Source organism: Pleurodeles waltl, chromosome 3_1, assembly GCF_031143425.1.
Source record: "Pleurodeles waltl isolate 20211129_DDA chromosome 3_1, aPleWal1.hap1.20221129, whole genome shotgun sequence".
NCBI lineage: Eukaryota > Metazoa > Chordata > Amphibia > Caudata > Salamandridae > Pleurodeles > Pleurodeles waltl.
Window position 1 is genome coordinate 648,694,174 of NC_090440.1, and position 18,415 is coordinate 648,712,588.

Sequence of the window (18,415 nt, forward strand, 5' to 3'; positions counted from 1 at the left end):
AATGGGAAATTTCACAGGAAACAGTAAAGATGTATTTATTTTGGTAGTTAAGATAATTGAAAACCTGATCATTTCAACTCAAAATAAACATGTCTTATGTAGCACAAGTTAAACATGCTGTAGAAAGTCCAGGGATTCACAGTAGGACTCAAACTGGCATACATAGTCAATAGTTTTAGGCGTGGGGGCAGACATCTGTGCTACACACCTCCTAAACCTTTGACCAATCTAGCACTCCATATCAAATTTCATCCAACTCTCTCCTCCTTTGGGAAAATGTGACTTCCTTGTTCACCAACATAGATTAGGTTGCCACAGTCAAAACAAATCAAGTGGGATCCTATATGTCTAAAGGATTTAAATCTATTTTTCCTTAGTTTTCCAAACAAAATTACAGATGCACCATGGTACTTGATCCTATTGTACTAACTTGGCAGTCCAGTCAGACGTTTTTGTGGGGCCTAAGCCAACTTGTTTCCAAGGATAAAAAGAACCTATCCTCTATTGAAAAGAGAAAACACAGCAGGTGTAGCAGCTTCATTAAAAAACAAGCAGACTTGTGTTAAAGGCTATACATATACTTTTGCAAAAAATTCCACAAACATAAGATGGGGCATGGGACCTTGATATTATTATGACATGTCTGCCCCCTTCTTGTGACAGCCCAGCTATTTTAAAGGTTTGAGACCATTCTTAAAATAAAATTTTGCGAGCTCACAATGCATTGTTCCTCTCAATCTTTCATTTGTTAATGTGAAAGCCTTACGTATGTACTTGCCACATCTTCTTGGTGTTGTGATTCCTGTTACTGCTTTCACCCTTTCGGCTCGACATTCACAAGCATCTCCAGGAAATGGGCTGTTCTTGTCATTATGTCATGATTCGGTCTCCCCAAAAACATATATAATCATATCTGTAGTAGTCTGTTGTTGATGTTATATGATTTTCCATACAGTTCTTCTGATTCGCAAATAGGTCTTGCATAGGCTGAAGAAATAGCTGAATGCCTCACTGGTAGAGGTGCAGCAGGGCCAGGCGATGTAATCGACTGACCTCTTTCCATCAGTAAATTTTGTTTGCTGGTAGGTCATTGCAACATGCTAGAAGAAGAGTATTTTCTAGGAAGCCACAATTGATAGTATCATACAAAGTGCCTCAAGTCTATCTTTCAACTATTCTCTGTTTTAAGAGCTTATGTGTGCCTCTGCTATGATTGACGGAACAGCCAAAGACTTCTAGATCTAAATGTCGCAGTCCTTCATTAGGTTTTTTCATATATTTAGAGCTTCTAGGTGAAGAGTGCACCTCATTCAATGATATATAGTCAAGATAGTCATTTGCCTTGTTTTTCCTCCTTATTTGCCCTGTTTTTCATCCTTACTGCATAGAATAGTAGCGCTCCAAGGGCTCTTTCCTAGATTGAAAAATATCCAAAATCAGCCTCCAAGGCAGCGCACGGCACTGGTAGGAGCCTTAGCATTTCAATTTTAAGATTGTTGTAGTATCAGTCCTTTGAACTGAATCTCAGCTTCATAGCATAAGATGCTGCATACTTTGGCTTGAGTAGAATTCCCTGATGGGATCATGAAGTGAGTAATGCTTTTAGCCACCCCATTTGCTTTGCAGGAGACCTCCTCCACATGTGGTTCCACCTGAGGGTTTCAGAGACGGTGGCACCCTGATACTTGAAGGTACGTTTTTTCTTGATCTGTTATCTTCCTAAAAGCAGAGAATTATTTAGATATCACTTCTACTTGGACTCTGTGCCATGATTCTTAATTTAAGCAGGTTGACCTTCAGCTTGTTGTTTGCACTTGGAGGGCATTTCTTGGCAGGGCTATTACGACTGAATCATCAGCATAAAGCAGTGATATTTTTACTCCTCCAAAATGATGCATGCCCGGCGTGACAGTTAGGCTTACCAACTGCATGTCGTTTGTTTAAAGACTGAATAGATGGTGTGCCACAGGTATTGCTGTTCCACCCCACAATTGGTCAGACATTTTTTGCTTCTTTCAGTGCTCATGCCAATTCTTTTTCCCTTCTTTTTGATTTTTTTTGTAGTCTTCATGTGGCTTGCAGGTTGCAACAGTACAAAATCAAACTTCAAACCTAGTGGTTTCAGCTTAATTATAAAACTTCAATTACCAGTTTAGATGACCTTGTTTTGGGAAGTATGAAATATCACTAAAAGAAAAGATGCATTACAGAATAAACACAAGCGATGTTTGAGGGGCTTAGTGACTGTTCTTTGGCAATGGTTCTATAGTGAGAAGATTAGATATATTTGAGTGTTAGTATATGGTAAAGGCAGAGAACCTTTTCTTTTCTCTTTTTGTCATTTCTCCCTCTCCTACCTTTTCTCATCACTCCACTGATTGAGAATATCTACACAATATCTATAGTCTGTTCTACTCTGCCTTCAATGATGGTTACCAACGAATCAATCTGGTACCAGAATTCTAATTTTGGGCAGGTTAAATTCTTTACTGTTGCAAGTTCCACGATAATGGTATATAGCAGTTGGTTCTGGAAGTGTTCATAATTTGTCTACACTTAACTTTTTCACTTTTCCACGGTTACACTAGCTGTTGCCCTTACTAAACTGAATGGCAGAGGGGTCCAGGACTATACATCTCCTACCAAAACTACCACAGGATCGGGATCTCACTTATTACTCCTCCCAAGTTGACATTTACATACTCCTCCAGCTGCTATGCTGCTCCCAGAATACAAAAAGCAATAAAAGAAAGAACATGTGCCCATGACCGGCTTGAGTTGCATTGCACCTTGGATGAGTAAAGTCTGAATTGGGAAACATTTTAGATAAACTGGAGACAACATAACATGCTCTGTGAATGGTCATAAGATATTGGTTGAGATACCTAGTATTATAGGATTTCTAAACCATTTTGATAGATAAAGGCTAGATGTTGCCATACACAATAACATTTACAGACATTCATTGAGTTGTTAATTTCTTTATTTAATCTGAATTTATCATCAACACTTTTATATAAAATTTGGATCCTGCTCTCATTGAGAATTCTAATGAGGATATAACATGAAGGAACTAATGTGATGGACAAAATAGTTTTTCTTCTATATAGTTGATAAAAAGGATTTGCTTTTATTGATAATATTGAATGGACTTTATTAAACTCTCTGTTTGTACACAAAGTATATCATATGTTGTACGTCCATAATCTTCATCTACCACATTTTGCAAATAAAGTGAATACTTCTCAATCTGTGTATTCAAGCAGATTTGTAAAACAACACATTTTTGATTTGCCCAAATCGCAGTGAATTTAATGATCTTGGAGATTTTACAAGTGGTTTTGACATTCTATCAGATTGATTCTAAATGCTGAATGACCTTGAAATTAATTTATTTTAAATACTTAAAATAGTTGAACCTCACTATATATTGTCAGAATGGATAGATGAGACCACATGACTAAAAATATCTGCTGACCATATATCTTTCAGGTGCTAACAAAGACTGAAAATCATGGAGGCCTGAGGCCCACCTTTACCTCCTAAACTCTAGGAGTGATAAACCCACTTATTCACAATCATGGAATAAAGAGAAAAGGAAAGATGTACCTAAAGATAATTATGCTTTTAATAAAGTTAATTCCCCTTTCAGTCAGATAGGTAGGTTTTGATTTTGATTTAAAATTTGATGTAGGCAATTTTAGTTAGATAATTATATTTGTAAATGTGTTCAATTACAATGAGTATCTGTACACCAACATTACATACTTTCTTGGATGTCTTGAGTATGGTTTGTGTTAGAAATGGGGTCTTTACTTATTCACCTTTGTCCAAATAGGGATCACAATCCTAGTCAGCGTAAGTCACACACAATCCAAATTATCCTTTGCCCACCCTCTGGTAGCTTGGCACTTAGCAGTCAGACTTAACTTAGAAGGCAACGTGTTAAGAATTTTTGCAATAAATCATACAGTAACACAATGAAAATACCACAAAAATACACTACACAGGTTTAGAAAAATATATTATATTTATCTGGTTAAATTAAGGTCAAAACAATAAATATTCAATAAGCACGAGTTGAGACATCCCTTTTGGAAGTTTAAAATGAATCTTAAATCTTAGGAATCAACAGTTGTCTCTTGTTTGCACAAAGTAACTGGTTTGCATCAAAATTAGCAGGCACAGAGACCACAGAGGAGGAGATGTGTGGAAAAATAGGGTGGGTGTCAGATTTTTCCGATGCAGCACAGACGATGTGTTGTTTCTTTCTACGCTGCAAGGGGCTTTCTGTTGATTTCCGGAGTGCTGACTTGGTTCCTCACTGCGATGCAGGTGCCTCTTTGACACCCAGGGATGATGTGTGGAAATCCTAGGCGTGTGGGACGAAGTCACAGGCGTTGCATCGATCCGATAGGCAATGTGTTGAATTTTCTTTGGAAGTCGGGCTGCATCGTTCCGGTTTGGCTGTGTGCTGATTTTCTCATCGCAGGGCAGGCTGTGCATCGTTTCCAGCAGGCTGTTCATCGATTTTTGGTGCACAAGGAGTTCCTTGAAGAGATAAAGGTGGTCATTCTGACCCTGGCGGTCTTTGACCGCCAGGGCGGAGGACCGCGGGAGCACCGCCGACAGGCCGGCGGTGCTCCAATGGGGATTCCGACCGCGGCGGTAAAGCCGCGGTCGGACCGGCACCACTGGCGGGGTCCCGCCAGTGTACCGCGGCCCCATTGAATCCTCCGCGGCGGCGCAGCTTGCTGCACCGCCGCGGGGATTCCGACCCCCCCTACCGCCATCCAGATCCCGGCGGTCGGACCGCCGAGATCCGGATGGCGGTAGGGGGGGTCGCGGGGCCCCTGGGGGCCCCTGCAGTGCCCATGCCACTGGCATGGGCATTGCAGGGGCCCCCGTAAGAGGGCCCCTACATGTATTTCACTGTCTGCTCCGCAGACAGTGAAATACGCGACGGGTGCAACTGCACCCGTCGCACAGCTTCCACTCCGCCGGCTCGATTCCGAGCCGGCTTCATCGTGGAAGCCTCTTTCCCGCTGGGCTGGCTGGCGGTCTGAAGGCGACCGCCCGCCAGCCCAGCGGGAAAGTCAGAATTACCGCCGCGGTCTTTCGACCGCGGAACGGTAACCTGACGGCGGGACTTTGGCGGGCGGCCTCCGCCGCCCGCCAAGGTCAGAATGAGGGCCAAAGTCTTTTTGGCCCTGAGACTTCAGAAAACAGAAGGCAAGCTCAATCCAAGCCCTAGCAGAGCACTCCTCAGCAAAGTCAGAGGGCAGCAGTGCAAAAGCAGTGCAGCAGCCCTTCACAGCAAAGCAGTCCAGGTGAGTCCTTTGGGCAGCCTCTTGACAGGTTACAATTTCAGATCCAGAAGTGTCTGATTTGGTGGGGTCAGAGACCCAGTTTATATACCCAAAAATGCATTTGAAGTGGGAGAAAATTCAAAGAATGGTTTTGAAGTGCACAAGGTCCCCTTTAAGTACAGGTCTGTCTGCCAGGGTCCCAGTAAGGGGTTAGGCAGTTCATTGTGTGAGGAAAGGCCACTAGCCTTTGAAATATAAGTATCAGGCCCTTCACCCTCCCAGCCCAGGAAGACCCACTCAGTATGCAGATGAGTGCAGGGGTGACTGAGTATCTTGTGTTTGTGGTTGTCTGGGTAAAATGCACAAGGGAGCTGTCAACCAGCCCAGCCCATACGTGGATTGGAGACAGGCTGTAAGGCACAGATAGATTTTAAGTGCAGAGAAACGCTCACTTTCTTAAAGTGTCATTTCTAAAATAGTAATATCAAATCTGGCCTCACCAATAAGCAGGATTTTCTATTACCATTATGGCTATGCTAAATATGACCTGGTTACCCTTTTCTGATCAGAATCTACCACTCAAACAGTATATGAGGGTAGCCCTAATGTTATCCTATGAAAGGATCAGGCTTCACAGTAGTGGAAAATGAATTTAGGAGTTTTCTAATACCAAGACATATAAAACGCACATGTACATGCCTGCCTTTTACCTACAAAGCCCTATGGGTTACCTAGGGCCTCCCTTAGGGGTACCTCATATGTAGAAAAAGGGGAGTTTAAGGCTTGGCAAGTACCTTCAAATGCCAAGTCGAAGTGGCAGTGAAACTGCACACACAGGCCTTACAATGGCAGACCTGATACATGGTTAACGGCTACTTATGTGGGTGGCACAACCAGTGCTACCGGCCCACTAGTAGCATTCAATTTACTGGCCATGGGCACATGTAGTGCACATTACTAGGGACTTACAAGTAAATCATATATGCCAATTGAGAATTAACCAATGTTACCATGTTTAAGGGAGAGAGAATATGAACTTTAGCACTGGTTAGCAGTGGTAAAGTGCACAAAGTCCTAAAACCAACAAAAATAGTGTCAGAAAAGTGGAGGGAGGCAGGCAAAATGTTGGGGGATGACCTCTCTAAGGCTGTCAGGTCTAACAGTGTGCATGTTTTTTTAATATTATCTGGCACATTCCAATCATTAATTCAGACTTGGTAAGGTAGATCTTATACCTAGAAAACCTACCAAAATCAGCAACAGTATAGTATCCCTTGCAAATGGCTAATAACTCTGGTGGTATTTCTAGTAAATCTTTGTCATAGAGCTTATCCCACAAGTAAACTCAAGAATTTAATTATTAAATCTAGGTAGCATAGCTATGGGTTCGGTGAATATTGAGACTAATTAAGGGGAAAATTAACAGCATCAGTGGGTACCTCTATGTATAAAGAAGTATTTGGGTACAATTCTGTAGTACTGTTATCTAAGGTGCTTGATATGGAGCTTGAAAAGTGAAGGCAAATGAGGACTTGAATTTCAGTAATGATATTCCATACCATGAACAATTCCATTGAACTTGGTTGAATGCATTTTCAACGTAGGTAAAAATGGCAATCAATGCATGTTTTAAGACACTTCCTGTACAAGCCAAAGATTCTGCTATATTTCCTAATCTATGCTTTAGTATAAGCCTCTGCTGATCTTCATGATTATGAGATGTAAGACTGGCTACAAGAGCATGGCTAACATTTTGGCATAGATTTTGCAGTCAATATTTAAGAATGGTGAAGGATGATAGAATGAGTAGGCTGTAGAATCTTTTCCAGATTACAAAATTGTTGCCCTGTCTCTATGCATTATATTTGTAAAGAACGAAGAATTTATGATATGGGTAGTTTCCAGACTTTGGCCAGGATTCCATCTAGACCAACAGCTTCATATTTTTCCCTATGTTTTAATTTCCTCCACTATAATTGTTTCCTCTAAACTTTTTTGATTTATGCACTCTGTTTGGTTTTACTTTAGTGTCTATTCTGGTTTTCATGTATTTAAAAAAAAAAAAATTAAGCTATCTTTTTGCTATTATCCATTCAATTTAATTCAGAATATTCCTCACTTGGAGCATGGAGCTGAACAAACATATTTTATTTATATTACAGAGACACAGCACTTCCTTTAAGTGGTTTGGCTCACATTTGAAGGAGACACATATAGGGGGTTATTCTAACTTTGGAGGAGGAGTTAATCCGTCCCAAAAGTGACGGAAAAGTGACGGATTTACCACCAGCCGTATTACGAGTCCATTATATCCTATGGAACTCGTAATAAGGCTGGTGGTATATCCGTCACTTTACCGTCACTTTTGGGACGGATTAACACTCCTCCAAAGTTAGAATAACCCCCATAATCTGTAGGTTCTGCCCATTGGAAGAAACAGAGATAATAGTGTGTGTCCTATGGGCCTGGGCTGATCCACTCCATCTTTGGCAGGACAAGGGGCTACTATGTATTTGATAGCAAAGTCAACCAATGAAGCCCTGGAAGAGAGTTGGTGTATTGGGGGATAGAATGTGCTGAAAGGGAAAACTTGACTTCAGGGGTAGAATGGAGCTTGAGATAGACCACACGAGATGGGCCAGAAGAGGAAATGTGATGAGCCACTGGAGGTCAGAAATAGATCCCAGTGACCATTACCCTTCAAGAGAATGCTGTGAGGTAACTAAAGACAAGTGGGAAATAAGTACAGCTGGAGGATAACAGATTCTGCAGAAACAGTGAGATGGGATGGAGTTGCCTGCTTAATTAGATGGATTGATCATGCCTGTGGTGAAAGTAAATTACTGATATCCCTTGATAGACAAGGAGCAGACAGAGGGATGGATGCCATGAAGGTGAACTAATGTAAAAGGGGGTGAGGGAGAAAGAGCCAAGACTCAAAACTAAATTGTGAGAGATACAGTAGTGCACAAATGTAGAGGGCTTAGGCGGTCATACTACATACTCCTTCTCAGAGTCAATTTTTCTGTAGTGGACCAGGATTCTGGTAGTTGTTCAGCACCTTGTGAATTCTGTTGCTATAAGGAGGTTTGACATATTGCAAAAGCATTGACGCCCACAAAGAATTATTTTCTCTTCACCATGAGCATTTTAATTTAGGCTAGGCCCGATAATGAGATCTATTGTGCATAGTTTGTGCATTGGGCTACTGTAAATGGGAGCTCATGCTGTTCAAACATGCTCACATGAGAAGGGACGCATCATTATGAAGTAGAAAAATGGCATTGACAGCACAAAGAGATACATACAAAAGGTTTTAAATCTCCTAATAAATGTGAAAGGAGTCAAAACAGGGACTAAAAAAGTATTTTAAACACTGAAAGTAAGAATCAATGAACAGGGATGGGCCCACAGTGGCATCAACCAGTAGAGACACTGATGACAAACAATGCAATTATCAGACCACTGACAAAATTCAGTTTATACAATATATCAAGAAGATCTTGGTAGACTTGAAAATGGCCATAAGATATCTGGGGAAGACTCTAAGTAGGGGAGTGTGAAACTTGTATAATTTGTTTTTGTATAATTATTTGAAAATTCAATATAATTACTAGAAATTGTGCATAATTACATGAAATAGAAAAGTCACATTTGGTGCCATGCCTAACGTCCACTATGGACCTGAAGATAGATTCTGCACAAACAAATTCTGCAAATAACGAATGCATCACAAACAACACCTGCGTGCATTATTTCATTCACATTTACATTTTTACTGCAAGCACTGTGTCACTACGCAATGTGAAGGAAGAGCATATTTCCAGAAATGTAACAGAACAAGAGTACAGCAAAAATTTACCTAATCACACTGCTGAATGCAAATTTCACCCAGGCCCAATCTTAATGAGTCTTTGTGAGAAACAACCAATGAGATACTGCTAATTAAGAAAAGGCTGAGAATTAATGAAACAGCAATAAAACACCTATTCTGAATTACTATATCGAGAGATGCAGGGATCAGAAAAAGGAGCAGCGCACATTGTGAGTGGTAGATGCATATGAAGTCTTAAAGAACCACTAAAGGCACAAAAACATTAGGAGCAAGAACCTGGCGGGGTTGATCAAGGAGTATGACTGATCTGATTGTTTTTAGAAGGGCTCTTCTGTTTCATCATAAAGGATGAATGAAGGACTAAGGTCAAAATGGGCAATGGTCATAGATTCGGATGACTGATGTGTCTGTCAAGGATTTCTTGTACTGTGAGGCTTACATTGATAGATAGTTTACCTCATAACACATTCACCAGGAAGCAAGATTGGCAAACAAATTATGAAAACTGTAGGGCATTGGTGGACATTTTCTTCTTTCTATGATTGTTTAATTGAATGACTTGCCTAGCAATAATGCTCTCCAAAGATGGAAGTAAAATCATCCGCAGCTATGAGCAATCATAATACCTGATGTAAAGGCAAAGAGAGATGTATCTCTGCCTGAACTCCTGACCAGCTGTGGGAAGAGATAGAAGGTCTGATAAACCAAGACAAAGAACCTGTTTTAGAGTTTGGTAGATGGGATACTCAGTCGTGGTATATCCGCTCCACCTTATTGTAAGTGCATATTATCCTATGGCATTTGCCTTAAGCCAGACCGGATAACTCTCACATTTGTGGCAGAGTACCTGTCTACCACACTCCAAATCAGACCGTAACTAATTTCCCCAGAATCTGGAATGTCACCTCCATATGAATCAGGACTGTCCCAACCCTGCTGCAATTGAGAAAAGAGCTTAGGAATCATAATGCAATAACAGTCCACTAATGCTTTTGAAACAAGCTACCCTTTCCATAACATGCTGACTGTATCTTTGCCCTTGACCATGCCCAACGCTCTGCTCCCTTCTAGCTGTTTTGTTTCTATAAAATGCCACAAATCAGTAATTCATAAGATATATGGGGCTGAAAGGAAGGGAGGATGGTCGAATCTGAACACAGAAAAGGCCTGCCACACGATGGCCTGGTCATTCTTTTGTAATATATTTGAAACAGTGGGACTTCAAAAGTTAAGAGTAGGTTGCTGATGGGACGTTATCACAACTGAAATGCCAAGGGTGCTGTTTTTTCCCCCTAGTTCATTGGACAATCCGTTGATGTCCTCCACGTTACCTCTGCAGTGTGGAGGACATCAACGGGTCATTTAGAGGGGGTATACAGTGGGACCTCTGATGCTTGCACTGGAAGATTCGCCCCATGTTACTACATGTAGAGGCTGGCACAGATAAAACTTTGCTTCAGCCCCAACCCCTCCTCCAGCCTATCAATGAGGTTGATGTTACAGATACCACTGGGCAGCTGTGCGCATGTCCGGTGAGATATCTCCTTCCAGGCACCATGCATCCATATGCATTTGAGGAAGGCATCACTGGAAAAGGAAGAGTTTCCTATTCCAGTGATGCATTTTTTAAACAGTTCTGTCCTCGTGGATCACAGATATACCGGGTTCTATGACTAGTGCTCCAATAGATGCAAGGTAGTCATTGTTTCTATTTGTAAGGTGGCTGCCCCCCTTGTATTGGTCGAATCACCTCAGGAGGGCTTAATTTGTAATTTGTAATTAGAGATTTCCCTTTCCCATTTGTTTTTATAAGATTACTCTTACTAGTATGGTATCAGGCCACTTCACATCACATGCACATTATACAGAGACAATGAACCATGCAAGTGTGTAAATCAGTCTACAGGAAATGTCACATAAGACAAACAGGATTACAAAGTGTAGGAATCACATGTCATCCACACAAAGTTTGAGCTGGAGAAGCACAATCTCTGGATTTTAAACGTAACTCAGTGGTTGGGGTTGGCTTCACTAACAAGAATGCATTTCTGCCTAAACACTTTTTAACATCATTAGTATAATAAAAGACTGGGGAAAAACATTATGTTATAACCTATACCATGCAGTTTGCAGGCAGCTCCTTGATGACATCTAGTAATTCATGGTCCTATGATAGCATTGTTACTTATGACCTGGGAGTAACAAAAGGTTTTCTGTGCCAAAAGCAGTAGCCCACTGAGCTATCCACATTAAATACAGTTCTGTGATCTGCTGGTACCCATTCTTTGCAGAAGGCATAATAACCATCTGCACTACTTTATGATGAGTCAGGACTGCCACTAGACACAACTCATCTCTCTCCATCAGGAATGTTAATCACAAGAGTTTTGAAATTTTGATTGTTGCCTGTCTGCAGTGGGTGCTTTTAAACCAGTAAGTTATTTCTAGACACAGACCTGCCCCCCCAATATCAGCGAGAAGTGCGGCTGCCCCAGTTGCACTGCCCTACAGTCAGCCCTGGGTGCGCGATTGACTTCCACAGGATAGGGAATATTTAGCATCCTTTTTTTTTTTTACTTGTGCTGCCTAAGCACCTTTTTTGTACACTCTGCACAGCTCAACAGTTTGAGGGAGACATTGCTTCAAAGTGGAAATTCTCCTCTTTCCAACAATGACTACTTTCAAACAGATCCCTTCTTGGTGCTCGAGGGTACAGCACAAACCATGAGCAGGGATTCCATTAGACACCAGAGATCTAAGGATCTTTTTTGGGGAGGGGATCACTCCCCTAGGTTTGAGTTGACCCCACTAGAGTCAATTATAAATTATTGATTTTCCCTTCCTTGGAAGCTGGTTAGACCCAAACGGGGGCATATGGCCTTCCCCAGGGAAGGGAAAATTTGGAAGGTATTTTTTTTTTACTTCTGCTGACTGGTACACTTTTTTTGTCACTCCTCCACCCCACCATCCCAAGAGGAGCCACAGTTAAAAGAAAATAAGCACTGGCAATGACAATAGGTCGGACTTATGAATGAAAGTGCTTTCTGTGTCAGTGAGAGGTTCAGGCACTCAATAAGTCATCATACTGCACTCTGTCACTCATCTTTGCTCAAAGCCCAACCATTCATCTATCAACTGACTTTTGCATTCACTCGCTGACACAGCTGCAGTAAAATAAACACAAACTCATCATATATAAAGGTAGAAATATGAAAGCATGCTGCCAACTAAACACAACAAGCATACGCTTGCAATGAGAAACATAAACATAGCAGTGGGTGTTTGTGATACAAAGGTATTGTAAATAGTTAGGTTTTTTTTAAGGTCCAGGCACAGTCTCCACATTTAGACCAAATGTGTTGGCCATTTTGGAATGGTAAAACAATGATACACAGCATTCCATTATGGTCTCCTGTTTTACAAGAAGTGGCTACGTCAGATGTGGTGCACTGTAGATCATATGAGCGGCAAATAAGCAACTCATTAGCACTGCCTGGACAGCTGTAGTATCCTCCTAAGAAACAATAAAATAAAAGGTCTCAGTCATATGCAAATCAATCTTGACTCTCTTGAATATGAACGTTCCGGTCTGAATTGCCAGGCTAAGTGCTCACTGAACCAGAACACAGCCCTCCCAAGACCAGTTTCACCTCGATTTGGGTTCTTTGACAAGAATAGCTTGGTTCCAGTACAACAGCAGCAAAACAATAAACAGTCCTTCTCAGTACAGCCTTACAAGTATCATCACAGTGAAATTCTGCTCCCAGGGTTTGTCAGAGTTGGTGACCAACACCAAAACCCTTGACTTCTATAGTAATCTGTGAGATTACAGATAACTAAGTACGTATTTATAGCCTGTAACATAATGTAATAACAATATACTGTAAGAGGCCTAATGGCTTTACCATATGCTTGTCACAATAAAGAGGCAGGGCCTACTGCATTTGAAATGAATTTTCATAATAAAGAGGCCAGATCATTGGCATTAGGCATAACACTTCCTTGCACTCCAATCAAGCCCATAGTTTTAATCATTGTCTTGCCAACTAAGGTCTACTGTATTGAGCGTAACAAGGCAACCATCTGGCATACATTCTTAAAATTGCAAATGTAGAGAAATGTACAGCTGGCAAAGCAAAATACTATCTCTCCGAACAGGGCTTTACAAGGATTCTCACAGTGGACATCTCCTATACTCGTTGATTGGGAGAGGGGGTAGTCAACACTAACACCCTTGCCTAAAAAGAAAATCTATGAGAATCCATTTTACAAATAAAATTGTCTGTGGGCTTTAATAACATGAACATATGGTTTGCACAATCAATATGTCAGGCCTATTGACTTCATTGTAACTTTTCATAATAAACAATCAAGCATGTAGCTGTTCTCATTGGCGTGTCACCATAACTAACTCATACCGACTCTACTGAGCATAGACTTTCCACAAGGCAACAATTTAACAGTCATAAAGGTACAAATGTATAGAAAATGATGGATGGCAAAGCAAAATACTATCTTTTCTAAAACAACCTAAAAAGGATTTTTGTAGTGCATATCTTCTGTCCTCACAGTGAGTTTTGATATATTACCAACACCAAAACCATTAACTACTACTGTAATCTGTGTAGAAGGCTGGCCTGGTTTGTAGTGGATACCTATGGTACGTACACCATATACCAGGTACAGTTATCCCTTAGTGAAATGTAGGCAGTGTCTAGAAGCCAGGCTCTCTACAGGTAGTTGTGGATGAGCAGCCAAGGCTTATCTAGGAGACATGGAAAGCTCATACAATACCACTGTAATCACACAGTACTCACACACATGAAAGAAAACACTCAGTGTTACAAAAATAAAAGTACTTTATTTAGGTGACACAAATACCAAACACATCATAGAGGCTATACTCCCTTAGGAGGTAAGTAATACACAAACTACTAGTATGCAGAAATAAGTATAAAAATAGCTAGAAAACAATGCAATTATTGAAAATTACAATAGTTAGAAATGGGCCTAGGGGGAGCACAAACCATATACCAAGAAAGTGGAATGTGAAAGTCGTCTCCCACCTAGGCAAGTGTAGTGTGTAGAGGGGAGCTAGGAGTACTAGAAAACCCCAAAGGTAAGTACTAGAACCCACCCGAGTGACCATGAAAGCAGAAGTAAAGCACAGTAACCTTCCCAGAACACACACAGAGACAAAAAGAAGAATTATGGAAGAACCAGAAGAGACTGCAAGACACTAACATGCACCAGAAGGACCTGTGGAAGAAGGAGACCAAGTCCAAGAAGCACAGAAGATCCCAGGAAGAACAGGAGCCCCTGCTAGCCCGGATGAAGGTGCAAAAGGAGAACCACCGGTGAAGAAGAATAGTAAGTACTGCACCCAATGAGACGAAGTCTGGTTCCTGGAAGATGCAAGTGATGTCCTACACTGGATGGAGGATTGCAGTCTGGTTTGTGTCACTAGAGTCTGCCAACAAGCCTTGGCATACGCAAAGCTTGTGGTTAGCGGAAAATGGTGCTGCTCGGGACCAGGAAGGACCAGGTGGACTCTCTCCAGGAGGGAGAGTCAGAGGGGGCTCTCAGCAACTCAGAGAGCCCACAAAAGACCAGGCAGCACACACAGGAGTCCCACAGCACGTGGACAAGGAAGGTACAAAAGAGGCCCATGCAGGACTACAACAAAGGCCCCCACACCACCGGAGAACCACTCAGGAAGCTGTGCATCGCAGAATAGAGTGCTGGGAACTGGATCTACAAGATTCATGAAGGACTTAGAGGAAGCCTTGGCAGCTGCAAAACATGCAGTGCATGGGGGTACTATCTTGTATGGGTAGGCAAGCTCTTACCTTCCCCAAAGTCGGACAGTTGGAAGAGAGGACTTTCGGGACCACTTCAGTCCACCACCTGCGATGCAGGATCCACGCAGCTCAGCAGGAGAGGGGATCCACGCAGCCGGTCGTCGTTGCAGTTGGTGCCTGCTGAAGCAGGGGAGTGACTCCATCAACCCAAGGGAGATTCCTTTGCACTTCTGGTGGAGGCTGAAGACGGGCTGTCCTCAGAGGATGCACGACTGGAGAACAGTTGCAATTGCTGGCAGGAGCCGGAGATACAATGTTGCAGAAGGCGTCTTGGTTCTTTGTTGCAGCTTCTAGAGTCCCTGGATGGTCCAGATGCAGTTTCTTCACTGAGAAATCAAAGAGGAGGATGCAGAGGATTCCTGCTGGAGTCTTGTAATCTAAATCTGAGGAACCACCCAAAGGAGAGATCCTAAATAACCCTGAAAGGGGGATTGGTCACCTAACCAGGTAAGTACCTATCAGGGGAGGGCTTGGTGTCACTGGCCATTCGATGCTCTCAGAGTTCCCTGCCAACCTTGAATCCATGATGGCAAAACCCAGGGACCCTCTGGTGGAGCTCTGAGCACCACCCCTGGGATTTGTGATGGACAGGGGAGTGGTCACTCCCCTTTATTTTGTCAAGTTTCCTGCCCAAGGGCTGCTGAACTGGTGTACACTGGTTATGCAAGGAGGGCACCAAATGTGCCCTCCAAAGCATTTCCAGACTCTTAAGGAGGCTACCCCTCCCAAGCCTGTAACATCTATTTCCAAAGGGAGTGGGTGTAACACCCCTCTCCCAAAGGAAATCCTTTGTTCTGCCTTCCTTGGTTTGAGCTTTTCAAGTAACAGGAGGGTAGGAACCTGCCTGTCAAGTGGTAGTAGCTGGGGCTGCCTGGAAAACCTCAGAAGGCTAAAGGGGCAATACTGGGGGTCCTCTAAGGAGCTCCCAGAGTACATGGAATCATACAACCAATGCTTGCCAAAGCCTTGGGGTATGATTCCAACATGTTTGATACAAAACATGCCTATGTTCGGAGTTACCCTTATGTAGCTGGACATAGGTAGTGACCTATGTTCATTACACGTGTAAAATGGCGTTGCCGCACTCACATAGTCCGTGAAAATGGTCCTGGAGGTCATGAGGGCACCTATGCTAGTGCCGGGGTTCCCTCATACACAGGTACTTTGCACTCTGCCCTCAGGGCTGGAGGGCCTGCAATAGGGGTGACTTATAAGTGACCAGGGTCTAATACTGAGACAGCATCTGAGGGAGAGGGTCAGAGAGCAGAGTCAGAGTCTTGAATTAATTTTTCAGAAAAAGTTCCTTGGGATGATGTCTCATATAAGAAATGTGATTATTGGTTGAGGGGGTGGAAGCCCCACTCAGGTAACAACTCAGGTAGCAACCACTGTCCTTGTCAGGATGAAACATAAAAGACACTAAATTAAACTGTGCTTAACCCTCTCTGGCAGCTTGGCTCAAAAGCAGCTAGGCCTAACTTATAGGCAATGTGTAAATAATTTATGCAGCACACAAACAGTAGTAAAGTAAAAAGAAAACACAAGAAAAACCCCAAACCAATTTAGAAACATTTAGAAAATTGTAATAAATACAACTGCACCAAAACCAAATAAATCCAACGAGTAGAACCAGAATTGTGATTTTGTTTTTAATTATTTAGTGAAATCTAATGCCTAAAATATCAATTTACCAACCACAGGTATCTGGGCCTGGAGTACCGAGTCAAAGACAAGAGTTAAGGCTGGCTAACGCTGAAGAGTGGGTTGGATACTAGAGGAGGATTGGGCCTGGTCTCAGCTTATCTTCAGACTTAAAAAAAAATCTGAAAAAATGTTTGGGAAAAGGTAAAGTTCACTGGGTCCAGGCAGCAGGCTGTTTCAAAGGAGGAGTTGTGGACACCGGGGAGCTGCTGGGCGAGGTTGCGCGGAAGATCTTTTACCTTCAGACTTAGACAACGTTTGGAAGTCGAAAATCTACAGCGGGACGAAGCTGGAGGTTGTAGCTAAAGAGGGCCCCCAAGAGGCCAGATACTGTCACCGGGAGGTCCAGCTGAACAGGATTTGCTGCTGCAGATGAGGAGACAGTCGGGTGTTCAACAAAGTTAGAAAATCACTGAGGCACCTGGGGCAGTTTGGCAAGCAGGTAGGTCTTGATCTTTTGTCTGTTTTTGTGGAACTTTTTCACGTCCCATCTTTTGGAGAAGCACCATCAACAATACTACCAATAGTCCAGGATCTGTGGGGCACTACTTGGGGGGCTAGGATTTACTCAAGAACAGGCCAACAGGAGGGTTCAAGCCCTCAGGAGCTTATTTTGTTCCTGTAGCTCACAGAGGAGGCCAGTCCATTAGCCCTTGGGGTGGCTTCTGGTGGTCCTGGGTTCAAGGAGATGATCCAGTTCTCCTTCAAGTGGCAAGGCAATCCTTCAAGCAGCAAAGCAGTCGCTCAATTAGGAGGGCAGTTCTTCTGAATATCCTACAGGTCCAGAAGTGTACTGAAGAGGTGGTTTGGGCTCAAAGAGATGGTCCAGCTCTCCTTCAAGCAGCAAGGCAATTCTTCAAGTAGCAAAGCAGTCATTCAAGAAAGAGGGCAGTCCTTCTGAATCTTCTACAGATCCAGAAATGTACTGAAGATGTGGTCCTGTGTTCAAGGAGATGGTCCAGCTCTCCTTCAAGCAGGAAGGCAATCCTTCACGCAGCAAAGCATTAATTCACATAGGAGGACAGCTCTTCTGAATCTTCTACAGGTGCAGAAGTGTTCTGAAGAGTTGTTCTGAGGGTCCAATGTTTATTCTTGGTGCTAGCCTTTTTGTGTGGAGGAACACCCTGTGCTACCCTCACATCTGGTTTTGGAAAGTTCATTTCTTCCTCTGTTAAGGCTCCAAGAAGACTGGGGTGGCAAAAGGTTGTATGTGCTAGAGGCAAGTTCTTTGATGTGCAAGTGGGGCATGGCACAGCCTCGCCCCCAGATATCCTGGCAGAATGTCCCATCCTGTCCAAAATCAAAATCAAACACTGACTTGTAATTTAACCCATTTCAGTACTCTGTGCAAAATACTACTCCACTAAGTGCATGCATTCAATTGTTTATCATAATGCACATAAATATTAGTATTCTCTAGTTCAATTCATCTAATAGAACTGTGGTATGGAGTGAATGTCTTATTCAAACTGGCTGTACTCTGTAATTTTACAGTAGGCGAGGGGTTTAAACTAGTCCTTCCTGAGATCCCTTTGAAAAATAGAAAAGGTGATGGATAAGATGATTGCAAATTGTAAGTGATCTAACTTTGCTAGAATTCAACGATCCAACCCCCAGGTTATAACATTCTAGGAGTGGCATCTTGAGACTTGTGACATAAAATCTGACCTGACCATTAGAGAAGATTTTAAATTCAAGGATCCAAACCC

At 42.5% G+C, this 18,415-nt stretch overlaps 1 protein-coding gene across 1 annotated transcript in view; it reads right to left on the reverse strand.

Annotated features, from left to right (window-relative positions):
• The window catches only part of LOC138283527 (mucin-5B-like), a 402,759-nt gene that overhangs the window by 322,505 nt on the left and 61,839 nt on the right, over window positions 1–18,415 (reverse strand). The gene's annotated exons all lie outside the window — the stretch shown is intronic.